Here is a 25,625-nt window from a genome sequence, read left to right as displayed (position 1 = left end):
TTAAAATGCTTTGGAATTATTCCTTTACCTTAAATTTGGCAACTTCCTGAAGCTAAGGCCTTATGTTGACAATAACTTAGTGCATATGGGAAATAGGTTAGGTACACTTTGTCACCTTTAGCAAATATTTTCCTCATCAAGCTACTTAGATAAGACCATCTGCTACACCCTAAGCAACATCCTGGTTATCTAATCCTTCTGACTTCTGACTTGCAATATAAGTAACCAAGTTTATCATTTGTTGGAGTCATAACTACATGAATCATTCTGTGTGCAAAAAAAAAAAAGTGATGAAAGATAGCAAGATCTTAATAAATGGAGGCATACCATGTTCAAGAATGAAGATTCAATAAGTAAACATGCCAGTCTCCCACATATAATCAATATATTTAATACAACGTCAATTAAAATCACAGAAGCATATTTTATAGATATAGACAAAGTGATTCTAAAAATTAAATTTCAAAGGAACAAAAATTGCTCAAATGAAGAACAAATTTAGAAAAAGCACACTACCCAAATATTTACTATAAAGCAACAGTAATCATGACAGCATAGTATTGGCAAAAGAAAAGACACCAAAGTCAAAGAAACAAATCAAGGAGTCCAGAAATAACCCCAAATAAATATGGCCATTTAATCTCTAACGAAGGTGCAAGAACAATTTAGTGATAAAAGGCTCGTTTTACAACAAATAATTGTTCAAATATCAGTTTATAAAACAAAAAATATTAACCATGAATTAAACTTTACACCATATATGGGTAAAATGAAATGGGTCAGATATCTAAATGAAAGAAGCAAATCTCTAAAATCTTTAGGAAATACATAGAGAAAATTTTAAAAACTCTGATATAAATAACTGAAGATCTAACTAAATAATGAGATATTACATGTATATGCAAAGGAAGATTCAATATTATCAAAATTATCAGTTGTGTCCAATTTGAAGTATAGATTCAGTGCAATCCTAATCAAAACCCAAGCAATTTGTTTTGTTACTACTGATAAATTAGTTTTAAAATTTATATGGAGAGACAAAAGACCCAGAATAGATCAATACAATACTAGTGGTAAAGAAGAATGAAGTCAGAAGACTGACACTACTCAACTTCAAGACTTACTATAAAAGCTATTATAACTAAGATGGTGTGACATTAGTGAATAAATAGACAAATAGGGCAATGAAACTGAGTAGAGAGCCCAGAAGTAAACCCACACAAGTAGAGTTAAGTGATCTTTAACAGATGAGCAAAGGCAATTCAATAGAAAAAGGATAATTTTCTTTCTTTTCTTTTTCTTTTTCTTTTAGTTTTTTCTTTTAATTGATTTTTACAGAGAAGAAGAGATAGGGGCAGAGAGTTGGAAACATGGATGAGAGAGAATCATCAATCAGCTGCCTCTTGCACACCCCCTACAGGGGATGTGCCTGCAACCAAGATACATGCCCTTGCCCGGAATCAAACCTGGGACCTTTCAGTCCACAGGCTGACGCTCTTTCCACTGAGCCAAACCGGTTTTGGTGAAAAAGGATAGTTTTCAATGCAGTGCTGGAACAGCTGGACATCCACATGCAAAAAATAAAAAATAAAAAAAATCTAGGCACTAACTGTATACCTTTTACACAAAATAACTCAAAAAGGATCACTGTCCTAAATGTAAAACACAAAGTGATAAAACTCCTAGAATACTTTACATATATGAATATCTAAGCAGTCTTGGATTTTGCAATGACTTTTTAGACACAACATCAAAAGCATAATTCATGAGAGAGAGAAATAGGTAAACTGGACATTAAAATTAAAAACTTCTGCTCTGTGAAGGACACTGTTAAGAGAATAAAATAATAAACCACAGACTTGGATAAAATATTTGCAAAACACACATCTGACAAAGAACTAATATCCAAAATATGTAAATAACTTTTAAATCTCAAAAATAATAAAGCAAATAATCCAATTTGAAAATGGGCAAAAGATACGTTTATAAACCTCACCAAAACGACATACAGATGACAAAGAAGTATATGAAAGGATGCTGAACATCTTAAGTCATTATATAATTGTGAATCAAAACAAGGAGATACTGCTACACACTATTAGAATTGCTGAAATCCAAAATACTGATCGACACCAAATGCTGGCAATGATATGCAGCAACAAGAACACTTATTAACTACTGGTGCAAATATAAATGGTACAGCCACTTGGGTTTGGAAGTTTTCTACATACTCTTACCATATTACCCAGCATTCTCAATCCCTGATATTAATCACATTCCTTGATATTTACCCAAATGAGTTAACATATGTCCACACAAGCATCTATAAAAATTATTAATAGCAGTTTTATTAAAAATTACCAAAATCTGGATGCAATCAAGATGTCCTTCAATTGATGAATGGATAAACATATTGTGGCACACCCATAAAGTGGAATATTAGGCAATTAAAAAAAAAATGCTCTATCTATCCATGAAAAGACATTGAGGAACTTTAAATGCATATTTCTACATGAAAGAAGACAATATGAAAAGGGTACATACTATGGGATTACAACCATATCATGTTTTGTAAAAAGACCAAACTATGGCAATAGTAAATAATCAGTGGTTGCCAGAGGCTGGGGGAGTGGGGATGGGAGCGTGGAGGGAAGAGATGAATACTAAGTAGAGTACAAGGAACTTTTAAGGCAGTAAAACTATTCTGTACAATATTGTAATGGTGGCTGGGACCGGTTTGGCTCAATGGATAGAGTGTCGGCTTGGGGACTGAAAGGTCCCGGGTTCGATTCCGGTCAAGGGCATGTACCTTAGTTGCGGGCATATCCCCAGTAGGGGGTGTGCAAGAGGCAGCTGATCAATGACTCTCCCTCATCGATGTTTCTAACTCTCTATCTGTCTCCCTTCCTCTCTGTACAAAATCAATAAAATATAAAAAAAAAAAAAGTCATTAAAAAAATATATATATTGTAATGGTGAATACATGTCACCACACATTTTCCAAAATCCACAGAATGTACAACACAAACAGTGAATCCCTATTTGGAAATGGACTTTAGTTAATAATAATCCTATCTAATAAAAGAATAATATGCAAATTGACTGTACCTCCACTACACCTACAAGCCACACCCATCAACCAACCAGAAGCAAGTATGCAAATTAACCCAACCAAGATGTCTACGGCCATGGAGTGAGCAGGAGGCTTGGGTTTCCCTGGCAATGGAGGAAGCCAAGCTTCCCGTACACCCTGGATGGCCCTGGACTCCACTCAAGGTTATAAAGTTTCAATTGTAAATGATAAATAAAACAGACCTGGAGAGAGTAGGAAGCTTGGGTTTCCCCCAGCGATGGAGAAAGCCAAGCTTCCTGGCCTGCCTTGGACTCTGCTCAAGGCTACAAAGTTTTAATTATAGAAGATAAATAAATCCCAACAAAAATGGCTGTGGCCATGGGGTGAGCAGAAGGGCTTGGGTTTCCCCAGTGATGGAGGAAGCCAAGCTTTCTACCTGCCCTGGTCTCCTCTCAAAGCTACAAAGTTTTAATTATAGAAGATAAATTCAAGATGCCAGGGCCTCCACTTGGGCACCGGGGAGCGTGGCTGGCCAGCAAACCACCACAGGTCCCCTGCCCAGGCAACCCCACACCCCAAGGGAACCCCCACCCTGATCCAGGACACCCTTCAGGGCAAACCAACTGGTCCCCACCCATGCACCAGGGATCTATCCTATCTAATAAAAGAGTAATATGTAAATTCACCATCACTCCAACACCCAACATGGCCGCCACAAGATGGCCAGCAGGTAAGGGCAGTTGAGAGGCCTGCAAGGGAGGGCAGTTGTAGGTGATCAGGCCATCAGGAGAGGGCAGTAGGGAGAGACCAGGCCTAAAAGGAAGGGAAGTTGGGTGCAATCAAGACTGCAGGTGAGGGCACTTAGGGGTGACCAGACCAGCAGAGGAGGGAAACTGGGGGCAACCAGGCCTGCAGGGAACAGCAGTTGTGGGGGGGACCCAGGCCTGCAGGGGAGAGCAGTTTTGGGGGACCAGGCCTGTAGGGGAGGGCAGATAGGGTTGACCAAGCCTGCAGGGGAGGGCAGTTAGGGATAATCAGGCTGGCAGGGGAGCAGTTAGGCATCAATCAGTTAGTCAGGGTAGTGGTTAGGGGGTGATCAGGCTGACAGGCAGAAGTGGTTAGGTAAATCAGGAAGGCAGGTGAGCAGTTGGGAGCCAGCAGTCTGGATTGTGAGAGGGATGTCCGGCTGCCCGTTTAGGCCCAATCCTATCGGGATTGGGCCTAAACGGGCAGCCGGACATCCTTCCAGGGGTTCTACATTGGAGAGGGTGCAGGCTGGGCTGAGGGACACCACCCCATGCACAAATTTCATGCACCAGGCCTCTAGTGTATCAATATTGGCTCATCAATTGTAACAAATATACAACATTAATACAAGATGTTAATAATAGGGGAATTGGGGGAGGGGAGTAAGTGGGTATATGAAAATTATAAATTCCAATCCTATTCACCTAAAATTTCTCAAAAAAGTATTTTTTTTTAAATGGGTCATATATGCAAATAAAAACAGCAAATCTAAGAGTTTTAAAGAAGAAAATCTTCATTAGGCAGAATTCTTAGAAGTGACACAAAAAATATCATCTTTAACAGAAAAAATAAATTTACCTATCAAAATCTAAAACATTTGCTCTGTCAAAGAACTGCCAAGATTATTAAAAGACAAGTTACAGAGTGGGAAAAATATGTGCAGGTTATGTATCTGACAAAGGCATATCTGATATTATGTATCCAGAATATATAAAGAACTGTCAAAACTCAACAATGAAATACTATAATCAAAGGACTTGAATAAACACTTGTCCAAAGAGGTTATAAAGATGGCATATGCAAGTATATTGTACTCAATATAAGTAGTAATTAGAGAATATTAATTAAAACATGAAGAAATACTACACTCAAAAGACTGAATAAAAAATACTGACAATACCCAGTGTGGATGAAGAGCAAACAGAGTTGTCACACATTGCTGGTGCAAATACAAAATGCTACAGCCAATAGGGGGAATGACTTGCTAATTCTTACAAAGTTAAACATGTACTGAACACCTAACCTAGCAAGCTTACTGCTGGGTACTTACCCTAAAAATGAGAAGTCATGTCCTCCCAAAAATCTATAGCAAAAAGGTCAAAACAACTGCTTTGTCCTCAACATGTAAACAGATAAACACACTGGTGTGTGTGTGTGTGTGTGTGTGTGTGTGTGTATGGCACCTGCTCAGCAACAAAAAGAAAAAACTTGATCCACGCAACAAATTTGGTAAATCTCAAAGACATTAAGCTGAGTAAAAGCCAGCTTCAAAAGTTACACTTACTGATCCCAATTATATAACCTTTTTGGAGTTAGATGACTACAGTCATGGAAAACAGAGCAGTGCTTCCCAAGGAGAATAGGTGAAGGGAAGGTCTGATTATAAAAGAGAGCACCAGGGTATTTTCTGAGCTGACAGAATTGCTGTGTATTCTTATTGTAGTGGTGATTAATGAATATTTACATGAGTTAAAATTCATAGGACGGTAAACCAAAGTGCATGGCAGCATTATTCATAACAGGCAAAAGATAGAGACAACCCTATTGTCCATCAAGAGATTAATGGATAAATAAGATGTCATACCTAGATGCAATGAAATATTACCTAACCTTAAAAAGAAACAAAATTCTGATACATGGTACAACATAGAAGAACTTTAAAAATATTAAGCCAAGTAAAATAAACCAGATACAAAACAACAAACATTTTATGATTCCACTTACATAAGATACCTAGAATAGTCAAATTCATAAAGAAAGTCAAACAGGGCCGAAACCGGTTTGGCTCAGTGGTAGAGCGTAGGTCTGTGGACTGAAAGGTCCCAGGTTCGATTCCGGTCAAGGGCATGTACATTGGTTGCGGGCACATCCCCGGTAGGGGGTGTGCAAGAGGCAGCTGGTCGATGTTTCTCTCTCATCGACATTTCTAGCTCTCTGTCCCTTTCTCCTCCTCTCTGTAAAAAATCAATAAAATATATTAAAAAAAAAAAAAAAAGTTAAACAGGGACCATGAAAGAAAGAATAAAGGAGTTATTGTTTATGGGTATACAGTTTCTGCTTGGACTGAGTGGATTTTTATTTATATTTATTTTTATTTTTATTTTATTTATTTTATTTTTTTATTTTTAATTTATTTTATTTTATTTTTTTAAATATATTTTTATTGACTTCAGAGAGGAAGGGAATGGGAAATAGAAACATCAATGATGAGAGAGATTCTTTGATTGGCTGCTTCCTGCACGCTCCCACTGGGGATTGAGCTTGCAACCCAGGCATGTGCCCTTGACTGGAATCAAACCCGGGACCCTCCAGTATGCAGGCCAATGCTCAATCCACTAAGCCAAACTGGCAAGGGCCAGACTGGATTTTTAAAAACCTATCTACATGTTAATAACAGACACATCAAAAATGAAAGAGATCAGGAAAGGTAAACAAAAAGGACTGTATACCATGCAAATATTAATAAGCAAAAGACTTTAAGTTATACTACTATGAGGCAAAATAGAGTTTAAGGTAGAAAGAGCATCATTTCATAATGATGAAAGTTTCAATTTACAAGGAAAATACAAAAAATCTAAATGTATATGAGCATAAAAACATAGTCTCTACATATGTAAAACAGAAACTAACAGACCCTTACGATTAAAATAGATAAATCCACAATTTGGATATAGACAAAAAATTCAGAATATAAAATATATACACAATGTCATTAACAAACTTGAACTAACAAATCTAAAAATAAATTAATGCTTTACCCAATTTCCAGAATATACGTTCTTGTTAACCACATGCAATATTACAATATTGACTGTATTCTGGGACAAAAGCAAGTAAAACCACATTTCAAGTTAAAACTTGATAGAGAAGCTTCTCTAACCACAACATGATATTAGCAACTGGTAACAACAACAAGAAGATCCTTACTTGTTTAGAAATTAAAATTTGAATATTAAAAATAAATAACCAAGTTACGTTTTGTTTACAAATGAAGAAACCTATATCATAAAAGACTATGGTCGCAATGCTGTAAAGGTGTCAAGGCCAAAGGAGAGGCAGCTCTCCTGTGGGCGGGGTGGCAGGCTACTCACAGCAGAGAGCTACCAGCTACTAGCGGAGGAGAGCTCCATGTGGCAGAGGGTGGGGTGTGAGCCACTAGGAGCAGCGGAGAGTGGGGCGGCCAGCTGAGGCATGCGGAGCTAGCTACTGGCACACAATTTTGTGTGTGCTGGGCCTCTAGTAATTCAATTTAAAAAACATGACAGTTAAGACAATATTTTTAACTCTACAATAACAAATTCCACAAAGTAAAACTTGTGAATGCAGCTCAAGTACTACTTGTGGGCAAGTTTAGTTTCCATTGCCCTAGAGATGTATTGGTAAAGATAATACTATGACATATGTCAGCTATTTTGCTGCCTATGGGTTCTTCTAAGATTTTTATGGTTTCCCATCTTATCTTTAAGACTTTATCCATTTTTAGTTTATTTTTGTGTATGGTGTGAATTGGTGGTCTAGTTTCTTTTTTTCTTTCTTTCTTTTTTTGCATCTATCTGTCTAATTTTCCCAACACTATTTATTGAAGAGACTGTCTCGATTCCATTGTATGCTCCTGTCTCCTTTGTCAAGTATTAATGGAGCATAATGGCTTGGGTTAATTTCTGGGTTCTCTGTCCTGTTCTATTGGTCTATATGTCTGTTCTTGTGCCAGTACCAGGCAGTTTTGAAAACAGTGGTTTTTTTAATACAGCTTGATATCCGGTATTGTGTTCCTCCAACTTTTTTTTTTTTTTTTTTCAAGATTGCTGTGGCTATTCAGGGTCATTTTTATTCCAGATAAATTTTTGGAGCATTTGTTCTAGGTCAGTGAAATATGCCTTTAGTATTTTAATGGGAATTGAAAAACTCTATAGATTGCTTTAGGTAGTATGGACATTTTAATGAAGCCAATTCTACCAATCCATGTACACGGAATATTCTTTCATTTGTTTGTATCTTCCGCAATCTCATTTTTCAATGTCCTGTAGTTTTCTGAGTACAAGTCTTATACCTCCTTAGTTTATTCCTAAAGTATCTTAATTTTTTCAATGCAATGATAAATGGGTTTGTGTGTGTGTGTGTGTGTGTGTGTGTGTGTGTGTGTTTTCTTTGAATGAATTCACTTTTTGTATAAAAAAAGCCATAGAATTCTGGGTGTTAATTTTTATCCTGCTACATTGACAAGTTCATATATTAAATCTAGTAATATTTTGATGGAGTCTTTAGGGTTTTTTATGTGCAATATCATGCCATATGTGAATAATGACACTTTTGCTTCTTTTCCAATTTGGGTGCCTTTTATTTCTCCTTTTCTGTGTCTTTTTCCTGTTTTTAGGGAAAATGCATTTAGTTTTTGTCCACTTAGTATAATGTTGGCTATAGGTTTGTGATACATGGCTTTTATTATGTTGCGGTAAGATCCCTCTATTTCCACCTAGCTGAAAGTTTTTATAAAGAATGGGTGTTGGAGCCCTAACCAGTTTTGCTCAGTGGATAGAGCGTTGGCCTGTGGACTAAAGGGTCCCAGGTTCAATTCCAGTCAAAGGCATGTACCTTGGTTGTGGGTACATCCCAAGTGGAAGGTGTGCAGCAGGCAGCTGACCAATGTTTCTCTCTCATCGATGTTTTAACTAACTCTCTATCCCTTTCTCTTCCTCTCTTTAAAAAAATCAATAAAATATATTTTTCAAAAAAGAATGGGTGTCAATTTTTACAAATGCTTTTTCTGCATTAATTTATTGGGTCGGCAACTAAGTAATTGCTGGTTTCACACATATATGGCTTCAGTTGAATTTTTAGGTTTGCAGACGTAGTACAAATGTAAAACACATTTTGTTATTTGATAGTTGGCTATTCAGCTGTTAATCAGTGAAAAAAGTTTTTTGATCTGTTTTGTAGTTTTCGTTTGGCGTTCGTAGAAAAATGGAAAATCAAAAGGAACATTTTTGTCATATTTTGCTTTTTTATTTCCGCAAAGGGAAAAACGCATCGCAAGCTCATAAAAAGTTATGTGCTGTTTATGGTGACGAAGCCTTAAAAGAACGGCAGTGTCAAAATTGGTTTGCCAAATTTCGTTCTGGTGATTTTTCACTCAAAGATAAAAAACGCTCTGGTCGTCCAGTTGAAGTTGATGACGCCCTAATCAAAGCAATAATCAATTCGGACTGTCACAGTACAACACGTGAGATTGCAGAGAAGCTTCATGTATCACATACATGCATTGAAAATCACTTAAAACAACTTGGCTATGTTCAAAAACTCGATACATGGGTTCCTCACCAACTGAAAGAATCACAGTTAACGCAACGCATTAGCAGCTGCGATTTGCTAAAGAAACGTAATGAAAATGATCCATTTTTAAAACGACTGATAACTGGCGATGAAAAATGGGTTGTTTACAACAATATCAAGCGGAAAAGATCGTGGAGCAGGCCAGGTGAACCAACTCAAACAACATCAAAAGCTGATATTCATCAAAAGAAGGTTTTGTTATCAGTTTGGTGGGATTACAAAGGAATTGTCTACTTTGAACTCTTACCACCCAACCGAACGATCAATTCTGATGTCTACATTGAACAACTAACGAAATTAAACAATGCAGTTGAAGAAAAGCGGCCCGAATTGACAAATCGAAAAGGTGTTGTATTCCATCATGACAATGCAAGGCCACACACATCTTTGGTCACTCGGCAAAAATTAATGGAGCTTGGTTGGGATGTTTTGCCACATCCACCATATAGTCCTGACCTTGCACCATCTGATTACTTTTTGTTTCGATCTTTACAAAACTCCTTGAATGGTAAAAATTTCAATAATGATGATGATGTCAAATCGTACCTGATTCAGTTTTTTGCTAATAAAAACCAGAAGTTTTTTGAACGTGGGATTATGATGCTGCCTGAAAGATGGCAAAAGGTCATTGATCAAAATGGGCAATACATTACAGAATAAAGTTATTTAGTTCCATGAAAAAATTGTCTTTTTCTTTTTAAAATCCGCAATTACTTAGTTGCCGACCCAATATATGACTATATGGTTTTCATCTCTCAATTTGTTTATGTCATGTATCATGTTTATTGATTTGCGGATATTGTACCATCCTTGCATCCCCAAAATAAATCCCATTTGTCATGGTTTGTGATCTTCCTAATGTAATGCTGGATGGGATTTGCTACGATTTTGTTGAGGATTTTAGCATCTATATTTATCAGAGACATTGGCCTTTAATTTTCTTTCTTTGTAGTTCTATATCTGTTTTGGTGATTAGGGTAATGCTGGTTTTATAAAAAGAGCTTGGAAGTGTTCCTTCCTCTTGAATTTTTTGGAATAGTCTGAGGATAGGTTTTAGTTATTCTTTGGTTGATAAAACTCCCCTGTAAAACTATCTGGTCCAGGGTTTTTGTTTGCTAGAAGTTTTGTTTTGTTTTTTTACTGCTTCAATTTCCTCCATAGTTAACAGTCTATTCAGATTATTTTAATTGAGTTTTGGAAGGTCATATTTTTCTAGGAATATGTCCATTTCTTCTAGGTTGACAAGTTTGTTGGAAGAGAGTTGATCATAGTATATTTTTACAATTCTTCGTATTTTTGTGGGGTCTGTTGTTTTTCTGCCTCTTTCATTTCTGATTTTATTTGGCTCCTCTTTGCTTCTTGGTGAACCAGGCAAGAGGTTCATCAATCTTGTTTATACTTTCAAAGAATCAGCTCTTGGTTTCATTGATCTTTTGTATTTTTGTTTTGTTTTGTTTTATTCTCTATATCTTTATTTCCACTCTGATCTCTACTATTTCCTTTCTTCTGCTTACTCTGGGCTTTTCTTTTTACTCTCTTTCTAATTCTTTGAGTTGTAGGGTTAGATAATTTATTACAAATTTTTTCTTATTTTTTGAGGTAGGCCTGTAGAGCTATGAACTTCCCTCTCAGGACTGCTTTCACTGTGTCCCATAGATTTTGGATTGTTGTGTTTTCATTGTCATTTGTTTCCAGGATGTTTTTTTATTTCTTCTTTGATCTCATTGTTTAATAACATGCTATTTAGCAGCCATGTGTTTGAATTTTTGTGATTGTTTTTATTGTAATTTATTTCTAATATTATACCACTGTGATCTAAGAAGATGCTTGGTATGATTTTAATCGTCTTGAATTTGAAGAGACTTTGCCTATCGCCCACTATGGGTCCTATATTTGAGAATGACCCATGTGCACTTGAAAATAATGTATATTCTGTAGCTTTGGGGTGGAATGTTCTGAAGATGTTGATTAACTCCATCTGACCTATTGAGTCATTTAGGAATGAGTCATTTTCTTTGATGATTTTTTTTTAGTATTTATCCAGTGATGTCAATAGGGCGTTGAAGACCCCTACTATCATTGTATTGTTGTAAATCTCTCCCTTGATATCTTCTAGAAAATTTTTTATGAATTTGTGGGCTTTTGTATTGGGTGTCTATATGCTTACCAGAGTGATCCTCTTGTATCAATCCTGTTAGTATTATGAAGTGGCCTTTCCTACCTCTTGTTATGGCCTTCACTTTAAGCTCTATCCTGCCTTCTGACTGGACTTCTCACACTTGTATTAATTATTGTTCATCTTTGCTTCCAGCATAGATATTTACTAGGATTATGGATTGGAAAACTCAAAATTATGAAGTGTCCATTCTATTCAAATTAAATGCAGCCATGCCAATTAGGATTCAGTAGCAGAGTGGGTAACACAATCTATAAGGGCCATTTAACACAATCTATGATGCCAGTTAACTAAAGTTTCCATATGTTACTCTTTTTTTAAAATATATTTTATTGATTTTTTACAGAGAGGAAGGGAGAGAGATAGAGAACTAGAAACGTTGATGAGAGAGAAACATCGATCAGCTGCCTCTTGCACACCCCCTACCGGGGATGTGCCCGCAACCAATGTACATTCCCTTGACTGGAATCGAACCTGGGACCTTTCAGTCCACAGACCGATGCTCTACCACTGAGCCAAACCGGTTTCAACTCCATATGTTACTCTTTAATTGATTGGAAATGTAAACATATTCTTCAGTAACATCTACTACACATGTAGCTGCACTTAGTTAATATTCGGAGAGCAATCCATGGCAGTTTTCTGGGAACACATTACCTAATTTTCGAAGTCATAAATATGCTTCCCAAGAAATTGGTTCAGAAATGAAAACAAGAACTACAGAAAACTAAAAAACATCTTGCAAAAAATCTTTTTCAGATATGTTTCCTTCAACTAGTGAGAGAAAATTAGTGTTTTAATCTGTTTCTGTATAATTTTGTGATCATAAAGTTTATTTCTCCCTACCACCACTAAATAAATACTTGACCAATATTTACAGGTTGAAAAGGACTACCCACATACCCTATCTACATATACCTTCATGAGAGCACTTGTCACATTGTATATTAATTATTTACTTATCTGTCTCTCCCAATTAAGCAATCTGGTTGAAATAGGCTTATATATCTCATTATTGTTTCTGCCTCATAACATTCAAGAAATGTATGGTGAATGAATAAAACTTCACTTTATAGAGATGTTCATTGACGAGGTTATAATCTTACGACTAAGAAGCAGCAAAGCTATTCAATTTATTTATTTAACAAATACTTATTGTTGTAGGTCCTAGACTCTAGGAATAAAATTTAGACCTTCGAATCCTATTGCAGTGTTCTTTCCATAAATTTAGAAAAAAGACTTCTACCTTTGCTTAGTAATAAAATTACCTTCGTAATATTTTAGAGGGAAAACGAGAAACTCCTACTGCAGAGAACTCACTAATCAACCAAAATTGCCAGTCTTGTGTATCTAAAGGAAGACAATCTCTTGCTAGTTTAGTACTTTTTATTTTGATGCCTTCTAAATAATATCAGTTAAAACAATCATATAAAGCTAGAAAAAAAATAAAAATAGTGAGAGAAACAAATTTTAAAACTACTAAGCACTTAAGTAAATTCTTAAACTTTAAAATAACTCAATTTAGGACACTTGGAATTTTCATGTAAAATTTTTCTAGACAGTTCTCAGTCATAAGCATCAAAATGTGAAACCTGTACATTTGTAATCACACTGTCATATAGAAGCACATTTTATACAGAACTTACAGAATTCCAAGCATTTTCTGACCCACAAAAATATTAGAAATCTAGTTTTTTTCCATGGCTTTCTCACGCCTACCTAATGTATGATAGTAATTTTTTTAGCAATTTACCTTTTTCGTTTGTTGTTGTTAATCCTCAATGAGGATATTTTTTCCAGTGATATTTAGAGAGAGGGAGGAGAGAAAGAGAGAAACAATGATGTGAGAGAGACACATTGATTGGTTGCCTCTTACACACACCCTGACCTGGGCCAGGGATCAAACCTTTAACCAGGTACCTGCCCTTGACTAAGAATCCATAGGCTGGCAATCTAACCATTTAGCACCACCGGCCAAGGCAGAAATTCACCTTTTATTTACTGTTCTAAAACATTCACCTAGGACAGGGAAGCATCGATCAGACTGTCAAACCCCAGAGGGAAGGCAGGAGAGAGTGCGGAAAAGGGGGAGAGATCAACCAAAGGACTTGTATGCATGCATGTAAGCCTAACCAGTTGTCATGGACAATAGTGGGGTGGGAGCATACGTGGGGAGGGGTTTGGTGTGGGAATAGGGGGATGAGGACAATTATGTGATACCATAACCAATAAAAAAATTTAAAAAATAAAACAAATAAAACATTCACTTAAATTTTCAGAGGAAGAAAACCTTTTATGTATTTCATTAGCTTATATATATTCAATTAAATTATATAATTAATGATCACAGACATAACTGGTATAGACAGGTCTTGGGACAAACACAAGTAACTTTTGGTAACTATATAAATAGAAGAAGCAGGGGCAGAAGCATCTACAAGAGATAAGTGCACTAGCCTAGGCATTAAGTATATCTTAGGCATCAATCTGTATGTTTACACCAAGGAAATGCAGAACTTTAGTTATTCTGGTAAACCGTGAAGTAGAAGTCACTTATGAAACTTTCAACAGTATACTGAATATTTCAAAATATTTTTGGCCATGAGGGTACTGACAAAGTAATAGGACAGACTCAGAGAAACTTAGCAACTCTACCAAGAAAAAACCCATTGTACACATTCCCCACAGATGACTAGTATATGTAACAGTTTTATGTAATTAAGGGATAAAATTCTATTTTACCTATAGTTATACAACAAACAGACAAATTACTTAATTGTATGAATATACGGGTTACTTAAGGTTATCCTTAGTAAAACAGACATACTTTGGACGTACCGTGGGTTTGGTTCCAGACTACCACAAAAGGTAAGTTACATGAAGTTTTTTTATTTCCAGGTGCATAGGAAAGTTATGTTTACATTGTACTGTAGTCTATTAAGTGTGCAATAGCATTTGTGTCTTAAAAAATGTACATACCTTAATTTAAAAAAAAATACTTTATTGCTAAAAAATGCTGTCACCTGAGCCTCAACAAGTCATAAATTTTTTTATGGTGGAGGGTCTTCAATTTTTAAAAAAACAAAACAAAACAAAGTATCTGCAAAGTGGGATAAAGTGAAGAGTAATAAAATGAAGTATGCATCAGATAATTGCACTTGACCTTGTTTGCTGTACAACACTAGTATATAGCTCCACCTAGTGGAGAAATAGACCAACATTTCCAGAGCTTATGTTTCAGTCTTACAGTAAACTAAAAAAACAGACTTTTAAAAAAGCCAACTTTTCACTCATAACAGGTAATTACAACATTTCTCTTTGTCAGTATGTTAACAAACACTTTCCATTTGATCAGTAATATTTAAGAATACTCAGGAATTTTTTATCTTCTGACAAATTTTTCCATAGGAAAAAAGAATAGTGGCAGTTCTACAAAGGAAAAATTCTACAAAGGAAAAACTCAGTATTCACCTTATTCCTTTAAAGAGAATAAAAACACAAAACTCATGACACAAGTTTATAAGCATGGATGGAACAAAATGGAGCAATATTCTGCAAGCAAATGCCAGTGTAAAATTCTCTTCAAAGTCCCTGTGGTCATAACAACAAACACCTAGAGAGACATAGACAAAGAACATAAGCAGGGTTTCTAAACATGCTATAAACCTTTCCCCAATAACAAAAGACATAATTAAAATGTTTTGCATTTAAAAAGTTCATTGAAAAATTTTAATGTTATAAAGACTTAAAGACTATCAAAATTTCCCTCTTTGAAAACTACTTTTAAATATCAGTAACTCTTAAAAAATTGTAAAAACATTCTAATCCCTAATTCCCTGCACTTGAGAACATGCAGGAGGCAGCTGATAGATGATTCTCTCTCATCATTGATGTTTCTCTGTCTCTCCCTCTCCCTGCCTCTCTGAAATCAATAAGTATATCATAGGCATCCATATATATGTATATATATATTTTTTAAAGCCCATTAGAAAAAGGCACCAGCACAAAGAGTAACAATTAATAGTAACAGCCGAGACCGGTTTGGCTCAATGGATAGAGCGTCGGCTTGGGGACTGAAGGGTCCCGGGTTTGATTCCGGTCAAGGGCATGTACCTTGGTTGCGGGCATATCCCCAGTAGGGGGTGTGCAAGAGGCAGCTGATTGATGACTCTCTCTCATCGATGTTTCTGACTATCTCTCTCCCTTCCTCTTTGTACAAAATCAATAAAATATATTAAAAAAATAATAATAATAGTAACATAAAGATTTTTCCTCTTAATATTTTTCTTATTTCTGTATCTCTGCATAAATTCTATACATAATTTAAGTACATTTCTCTTAATGTTCCTGATGTAAGTAAAATCAATGTTACTTAATCCACTAGCCTGTAATGTCAATTCACATAAATAATAAGACTGTTAAAGTTTGTCTATATAAGAGGACTATGCAAATTAGCCAGGATGCATAATATCACGACAGAACACACAGAACAGTGGGGACCTGAGGATGCGTGGCTCCTGGCCGGGCAAAGGACCTCAGGCCGCACTCCCCAACCCGCTGGGCTTGACAGGGGACCTCAGGCCATGCATCTCGCCCATGGGGCTTGATGGGGGACCTCAGGCTGTGCTCCCCACACAGTGGGGTTTGATGGGGGACCTCAGGCCCTGGGCCCCCACCCCAGCACTGGGTCAGGGGACCTGAGGCTGCGCCCCATGCCAGGAGATAAGATGGGGAACCTGAGGCTGCACCCTCCGCCCAGGAGACCCAGACCTGGCCAGCCCTGCATTTTCACAGGTGGCAGGTGGGGACCTGACTCTAGATCCTGAAGTGTGCCCCAGACTCTGATAGGAGGGAGATTATCATATACATTTTACTAATTTTCTTTAATCTCTGACACTTCTGTTATAGAGAAATGGCAAATAGCAATTCGATATAATAAAAGGGTAATATGCAAATCAATTGAATGGCAGAACGAGCAGTTGTAGGGCACACACTGAGCACCGGGGACAGATGCTCAATGCAGGAGCTTCCCCTAGGCCACAGGCCCTGATTGCCTGATCCAGGCCTGCCGGCCAGGCCACCCTTTAGGTACCTTCTCCCAGCAGGCAGGCTCCAATCACTCGCTGGCAAATGGGGAACCAGGGATCAGTTGGGGGGGGGGGGGGCAGCAAGTGGGCAGAACAGCCAACCTTTGGGTCCCTCCCCCTGGCGGGGCTCCATTCACCCAATGGCAAATGGGGAACCAGAGGTGGGTGGCAGCAGACACGGGTGGCACCAGGCCAAGGCTCCCACCCTGTGGGTCACCCCACACACAGAGGCCAACTAGTGGCAGGGGCCGGGGACAGTGAGCAGGCAGGATGGCCAACCTTTTGGTTTTTCCCCTCCCCCCCAATCTTACAGGCTCAGATGGTGAATGGGGAGCTGGGGGTGGGTGGCGGTGGGGAGTGGAGCTGGCTGCTGGCAGATGGGGAAGATGGCACTGATCACAGGCCAGGCCTAGAGACCGTACCATTGCACCAATTTCATGCACCAGCCTCTAGTATTAAAATATTTCCTCTAATTAGTATCCTTTTAATGTGCATGAGTTTTGTACACTGGGCCACTAGTATTTTAATAATATCTAAGGATTTAATACTACTCTAATGAATATATCTAATCCCTGTTGAACACAGTACCTTAACAAAGTGTTTTAAATGAACAATCCAATGTAAAAATTTTTGACATGGATGCTGGCTTATTTTGGAAACTAACATTTTCAACTTAACTTTTCTTTATTTAGGGTGCTTATTTTATCAAATCTAATTGTCTTTAATTTTTCTTTTTTTTCAATTCCATGAGAGGCTAAACATTTGAAGTAATGCACTTGCTTTAATAAGCTACTTTTTAACATATTATTGCAGACTTTTGACCTGAATCATATCCCACAGGTAACCCAAAACAAGTTTTCTGCTCTCCTCGGTAGCTGTTAGGTACTCAAAGTTCCTGCTTCATTAAAATTACCATCACACCTAGACCCTAGTAACAAATCATGCATTCTGTTTAAAGGAAAATAACAAGTAAGACTGTTTCCTTGTTAGTTAAGACAAGGTTGGAGTATTTTCCTCAGGAATTTTGTTCACAAATTAGGAAGGCCTCTAATTATTCAGAAATTAGGAAGCCTTAAGACAGCGAGTGAACTTAAAGATTGCTCCTTCTCTCCCCAAAAATCAACTTAGAAAAACTAAAAGAGGCATCACAGACCCAAGGAACCAGCCAAAAACTTGAAGAAATCCATGTAAGGGTCAGCTATCTTGAAGGAAGCTTGTGAGAGAGGAGGACTACCATCCTGAGGGAAGGAAAACAGACACGTGCTGAAAGATTAAGTTGGACAAATATTTGCGTGGCTCCCACCTCCCCCAGGTTGCCTAGGTTGTCTGCCCCACCAATAACCAAAGACCGAAGCTGCAAGTGCCCTGAGGGTAATGGCAAGGGAGGGCAACAACTCTGCTGGGGTATTGAAAGATGACAGTTGTCCTAGAACGTGTGGGCTGCTTTAATACAAATGCCATAGACTGAATGGCTTCTAAACAACAGAAATTTATTTCTCATAGTTCTAGAGCCTGGAAGTCTGAGATCAGGATGTCAGCTGGTTGAGTTCTGGTAAGATCCTCTTCTGGGTTCAAACGGCCCACTTCTTATGGAATTGTCTCATCATAGAGAGCAGAGAGGGGAAGCAAGCTCTCTTATGACTCTAACAAGGGCACTGATCTCATTCATAAGGCTCTACCCTCCTGATCTTATCACATCCTAATTATCTCCCTAAGGCTCCACATCCTAACATCACATGAGGGGCTATAGTTTCAACATATAAATAGAGGCACAAAATATCCTATATAATAAAAGGCTAGTATGTGAATACACTGAATGGCGGAACAACCAGAACAACCAGTGGCTATGACATGGGCTGATCACCAGGGGGCATGTGTGAAACATGGTGAGCGTTGGCTGCGGCGGAATGATGGAGTAGGTGATCAGGGCTGCCAGACCAAGGCAGGATGCAGGTCAGTCATCAGGGCAAGCCTCTGGTGGTTACTGAAAATTCTTTGATCCAGAGCCACAGTCACACCCAGCGCTCACTGCAAGTGCAAGCCCAGCTCACACCCACTGCTTGCACCGGAGCTGCAGCTCGTACCCACTGCCAGCACCAGTCCTGCTCACACCCACAGCTGGTGCCACGGCTCACACCCACAGCTGGTTTCGGCACCGCTTCGGATCACTCAGTACCATCAGTGGGTGTGAGCAGTGGCTGCCAACCCCGATTGCCACTGAGGGCTTCTCCACATCCCCCTGCTCCTTAGGGGCGATTGGGGCAGCAGCCACCACTTGCACCCACTGACAGTGCCGGCCATGCTTGCACCCACTGCTGGTGCCAGCCCCAATAGCTCCATGCCATCAGCGGGTGCAAGTGGGGCCGGTACTGTCAGTGCATGGGAGCAATGGCAGCGGGAGTGGGGCTGCCAGCAGACGGTATAAGGGGCCACGGCAGGAGGGGCCGGGCAGGGTTGCAGAAGATGGGCCGAGACCCACCCCTATGCCTACCACAGCCTCACAGCCCACAGTTCCTTTCAAGATGCACAAATTTGTGCACTGGGCCCCTAGTCTATATAGATAAAAGCCGAATATGCAAAGTGCCCCTCAGGAGTTTGACTGACTGGCAGTTCGATCACTTGCTATTCCAGCAGGAGGCATGGAATGAAGGGTGGCCCCGTCCAGAAGCTGGCAGGGACTATACCCATGCATAAATTTCGTGCACTAGGCCTCTAGTTTGGTTCATAACAAGATCTAACCATTATTTACTATTCTACCTTTTCCCCTTCTAAACCCTAAACTGATTGGCTTAAAACCATAGCAGTTCCTATTCCTGAATGTACAAGGAAAACTATACTTTCCTTATATTTGAGTCATGTGATAGAGTCATAGCAAAACTAGTGTGACAGAAGTGACACACCAATATGCCAATCTCGAGACTCACCTTACAGGTATTCTATGAGATCCTATAGCCCTCTCTTCCCCTCCTGCAACAACCTTAAAAATAGTACTTGAAACAGTGGCATCAGAAGATAGAAGGAACTCTGATCGGTAAACCAAATCCTGCATGGGTGAGAAATAAACTTGTGTTGTTTTAAATCTCAATTTGGGGGTTATTAGGGCAACATAGCCTTTCTTGGAGACTGCCACTTTGCCACCTCCAATTCTAGCCTAGAGGAGTTCCTTATAACAATAAATGTCAATGGTGATCCTGTGGTGCTTAACTCTGAGCTCATCCAATCCCCCTCTTCCCTCTTCCCAAAATATGCATATATTCATTCTCTCTCCCTCCCTCTCTCCCTCCCTCCCTTCCTCTCTCTCTCTCTTTTTCTGTCTCTCACTTCATTGACAAATCTTAGAAAGTAACTAGCTATTTTTAACTATTTAAAAATAACAGGAAGCATACCCTATATAATAAAGAGCTAATATCCTAATTATACCGAACAGCGAAACAACCGTCTGGAGATCCTTCCGGATGACCTTCTGGACGAAGCCTGGGTTGCCAGGGCCAGTCAAGGCAGCCTGGGCTGTGAGGGCTTGCGAAGGCTGGCTGAGGCCGTGAGGAGCTGAGAGGGGCTGTGAGGAGCTGCAGGGGCTGAAAGGGGCTGAGGCAGCCAGGCCTGCAAGGGCCAAGGCCCTTGAACAAATTTCACGCATCAGTCCTCTAGTTCCCATATAATTAATTACTTACTTTCCAATCTTTGGACAACTCATTTAGAAGATCAGAAAGGGCTTAAAATTATTTCCTTTAAAACAAACACACTGGTTATAGTCTGATTGCAATAAGCACTAGAAGTTAGAGCTGATCCAATATTAACATCAAATAATACTGAATCCTTGAATTTGTAGACATTACTATTGAAAGGAAAAAAAAAAAAGATATAATTCTAGGCACTGTCCAAATAACCATATCCTATGGAAAATAGTCCAGAATACACTAAAACAAAAGTAGAAAGAAGAAAAGGATGACCATTTACACGCACTACCAAAACATAAAACATTCTTACAATCTTAGTGTGGTAGCTTTGTCATTTTTGTTTTACATATTTATACTAGAGGACCGGTGCTTGGATTCATGCACCCAGTTTGGTCCCTCAGTCTGGCCTTCGGGGATCGGGCAAAAACTGGCCACCTGACATCCCCCGAGGGGTCCCAGACTGAGACAAGGCAGTTTTAGAGTGACACACCCCAGAATTGGGGAGAAGGGGTCCCTCAGCTCAGCATGTACTCTCTCCAATTTGGGACCCCATGGGGGATGTCCTACTGCCGGTTTAGGCCCAATCCTGGTGGCCTGCCTGCCTGCCTGCCCCTAACTGCTTCTGCCTGCCAGCCTGTTTGCCACCCAACTGCTCCCCTGCTGGCCTGATTGATGTCTACCTGCTCCCCTGCCAGCCCCATTACCCCCAACTGCCCTCCCCTGGTGGCTAAATCACCCCCAATTTTCCTCCCCAGCTGCCCCAATCACCCCCTAACTGCTCCCCTGCTGGCCTGATCATACCCAACTGCCCTCCCCTGCCAGCCCAATTGCCCCCAACTGCCCTCCCCTTCTGGCCGGATCATCTCCAACTGCCCTCCCCTTCTGGCCTGATTGCCCCCAAGTGCCTTTGCCTGCTGACCTGATCTCGCCCCCAACTTCCCTCCGCTGCTGGCCATCTTGTAGTGGCCATCTTGTGGTGGCCATATTGTGATGATGTCGCATTAGAGCATGATGCCACCCAGGCTTTTATTATATGATATAGATAGGTGTAATATAAAGACTACACGTACTTGATTTTTTGTACTATTATATCATAAACATTTTTTGAACCACTTTAATAGTAGTTCAATATTCCATTGATGACAATATTATAATTTTCTGTTATGAATAGCACTGGAAGGAACATCATATGGCAGCTTTTTAAAATCTTATTAACATGAACTGTGGCAATGTTAGAAACAAGTCTAAATTTTTATCTACTATTAAGCAAATAATATGGTCTTTTGTTTTCCATAAAGTACTACCTAAAATTAAGAATATATTATTTTAGAAGATCAACTATTTTAAAAAATTTTAGTGAAAGTAATTTCTCTAATATTTAAGGTGCATTGCACATAGACCATACAGATCACCAGTAAGTAATCATGTGGCAAAATGTTCTAAATGAGATTTTAATTCTAAGATGGTTAACAAACAAAAACATAGGTAATTATGGTGTAAACTTAGATTTTAATTTAAATGGAGATAAATTAATCATTTGCATGAAATAAAGACAATAGAAATTAAACCAGTGAAACGTAAACTGAGTTTCCTACTAGTGAAGAATGACAAAGAAACTCAGACAGTGAGTTTTTTATATGAACTTCCTAAGCTACAGTTTCCTTACCCAAATGAATTAGAATAATCTTGCCCACTGTGCCAGCTCATGACACTGAATAAAATGTTCTACTTTAGGTTATCATAAGCTATATCACAGAATATCTGCAGCTCCCATGCTGATAATAAGCTATTTGACATAAATTAAGGAAATGGCTTCAATTTACATTCAATTTAAAAGATAATTAAAGTACTAATTAGTTTCAAGACATGCTGCTTGAAGAAGTCATACTTCAGAAAATATTTCATTAAAAAGAAGAAATTTAAACATTTTAAAAAATTTCAGGTTACATGTATATGGTTGAGACTTAATGCAAAACAGCATTTCAATACTCCAATACAAACAACATCCATAGAAATTATTGTTCAAATATCACCCAAGTAGAATAATGCAAAAAGTTTTCTAATTATGCCGAAACCGGTTTGGCTCAATGGATAGAGCGTCAGCCTGTGGACTGAGAGGTCCCAGGTTCGATTCCAGTCAAGGGCATGTACATTGGTTGTGAGCACATCCCCAGTGGGGGGTGTGCAGAAGGCAGCTGGTTGATGTTCCTCTCTCATTGATGTTTCTAGCTCTCTATCCCTCTCCCTTCCTTGCTGTAAAAAATCAATAAAATATATTTTTTAAAAAAGAAGTTTTCTAATTATGTGAGGAACACTTTTATCATTGTACCGTAACATAAAATTACATGATCTCAGATCATAATTTATAAGACATACTTCCTAAGATCAAAGCATTATTTAAAATAAATTAATACATAAATTAAATACACACCATAGGGGAGGGAGGGAAAACTTTTTCTCAATCCTCTTAAAATCCCTGGCTGGACCTGAATATTAAACTGACAAGAAAGATTAAAAGGAGAAAAGCATAAACATTTATTTAATACAAGTTTTATGTGACAAAGGAGCCTTCACAAGGAAATAAAGACCCAAGAAATGGTTAAGCCTGAGCCTTTTTATACTATGTCTGATGAAAAGTGGAAAGTCCTGGAAAACATAATAGGATAAAGGATATAGAAGCCAAGAGTGGTAAACTGGGGGAAACATAGCAGGCCTGTTTCTTTGAGTTCCTCTAGGGATTCTTATCCCTCTGTCTTTGGAGAGAGGATACTCCTTCCCTCTGGGTACACAGAAGGCAACTCTCACGTGAGGGTCATATATGAAAAGCTTCAGGGAGAAGAGGGAGGCTACAGAGGCCTCCTTGCACTTGCCATTTCTCAAATTTCTTCAACCTAAAATGTTCTATCATATCACCTTGTGTACATGTTCTGAATGCTATCAACACAAAATGAAAAAAAATACTACAAATTACTCTCTCTTCATTATGTATTATCCTATATAATAAAAGTCTAATATGCTAAGTGTCTGGTCAACCAGTCAGCTGTTCAACCAATCAAAGTGTAATATGCTAATGATATGCTAAGGTTACTCAACTGCTCGCTATGATGTGCACTGACCACCAGGGGGAAGATGCTCTGACTGGTAGGTTAGCTTGCTGCTGGGGTCCAGCCAATTGGCACTGAGCAAAATGGGCTGGACATGCCCTGGAGCCCTCCCGCAGCCCCTCCCCTGCTGTCCAACCTCCTGTATCCCTCCCTGGCCCTGATCATGCACTGGTGGAGCCCCTCAGCCTGCCCTGTGCCCTCTCACAATCTGGGACCCCTCAGGGGATATCAGAAAGTCAGTTTCGGCTTGATCCCGCAGGCCAGGCTTAGGGACCGCACTGGTGCACAAATTCATACACTGGGCCTCTAGCTAATATAAGAGCCCAAGCAAACTTTACATCAGAATGATTGGAACAACTGATTTCTAAGATGCGCACTGACCATCAGGGGGCAGACACTCAATTCAGGAGCTGCTCCCTAGTGATCAGTGCACTCCCACAAGGGGAGCGCTGCTCAGCCAAAAGCCAGGCTCATGGCTGGCAAGTGCAGCTGCCACAGTGGAAGTTTCTCCCGACTCCACAGCAGCAGGCACAGCAGATCAGGATGATTGTGAGTGGTGCTCCGCCCTGATTTGGGCTCCTCCCTTGCCGCTTGCCATTTGGCACACTGCTACATCCCCTGAGGGGTCCTGGACTGTGAGAGGATGCAGGCTAGACTGAGCAACCCTCCCTCCCAGTGTACAAATTTCGTGCACTGGACCCCTAGTTTAGTATACTAGAGCACAGTGAAAAAAAGCATACATAGAGTACTAATCAAAAGAAAATAGTTATATTAATATCAAACAAAATAAAACAATAAGTATTACCAAGACTAAAGAAGTACATTAAAGAGTTTTTTTCTCTAACAAGACATAAGCAATACAAATATATAAGTACTTAAGAAGTCTCAAAATCATCAATCATATGATGAAAAATCATCAGACAAATCCCTAATTATTGCTGGAAACTTCACTATCTCTCTCAGCAATCAGGAGAATAAGCATCCAGGAAAATCAGCAAAGATATAGAAGATTCAATATATCAATCAATTTGACCTGACATTTTTATAGAAAATCTAACATGGCAGAATACACAATTTTTTCAAGTGCACCTGGCACATTTACCAGAAATGACTCTATTCAGGCCCATAAAACAAACCTCAAAATATTTATAAAGACTGAAATTTTACAGATTATGTTCTCTTACTATAACAGAAACAAACCAGAAATTAGTAACAGAAAGGTATCTAGAAAATCCTCAAATACTTCTAAATAACCTATGATTCAGCCAGGGCAGGTGTGGCTCTGTTGGCTGGGCGTCATCCTGTGTACCAAAAGGTTGCTGGTTGGATTCCTAGACAGGGCACATGCCTGGGTTTCAGATTCAATCCCTGGCACGCAGGAGTCAGCTGATTATTGTCTCACTCTCACATTGATGTTTCTTTCTCCCTCTCCCTCTAAAATAATAATTTTTAAAAATCTTTTAAAAAAAGAAAAGTATTCTTCTTTAACATAACTGCAACACTCTTCTACCCGATGAGAATGCTGGTCAAGAAGGTAGATGCTGGTATATTCATCTAATTATTTTAGTTAGGTAGCCTATTTTCTTTTCTTTCTGGAAACATTCAGATTTTTTTCCTTCATTCTTGGTGTTAATTTTACAAAAATGTACAGAAATGTACTTTGTTTTGTATTATATTGTTTTTTTAATTTAGTTTTTAATATATTTTATTGGTTTTTTACAAAGAGGAAGGGAGAGAGATAGAGTGTTAGAAACATCGATGAGAGAGAGTCATCGATCAGCTGCCTCTTGCATGTCCCCTACTGGGGATGTGCCCGCAACCAAGGTACATGCCCTTGACCGGAATCGAACCAGGGACATTTCAGTCCGCAGACCAACGCTCTATCCACTGAGCCAAACCGGTTTCGGCTGTTGTTTTTTTAATACTGAGCACTCTGAATCAGAAACAGAATGCTATGCATCTGGTGTTTAATGATTTTTTTTTTTTTTTTTGGGGGGGGGGGTTATAGAACTTGGGATAATGTTTTGCTGTCACCTTTTTATTTATTTACTAGAGGCCTGATGCATGAAATTCATGCAAGAGTAGGCCTTCCTTCCCCCGGCTTTTGGCTCCGGCTTCCCTCTGGCACCTGGGACCCAGGCTTCACTCCAG

The 25,625-nt window shown here is 38.9% G+C and overlaps 1 protein-coding gene across 6 annotated transcripts in view; it reads right to left on the bottom strand.

Annotated features, from left to right (window-relative positions):
• Window positions 1-25,625, bottom strand: part of MIPOL1 (mirror-image polydactyly 1) — a 297,034-nt gene that overhangs the window by 259,955 nt on the left and 11,454 nt on the right. The gene's annotated exons all lie outside the window — the stretch shown is intronic.

The sequence above is a fragment of the Pipistrellus hanaki genome (genome assembly GCF_964339955.1).
Source record: "Pipistrellus hanaki genome assembly, chromosome: 1".
NCBI classification, from domain to species: domain Eukaryota; kingdom Metazoa; phylum Chordata; class Mammalia; order Chiroptera; family Vespertilionidae; genus Pipistrellus; species Pipistrellus hanaki.
The sequence above is the reverse complement of the archived record's forward strand: the minus strand, read 5'-3'. Positions and strand labels throughout refer to the sequence as shown.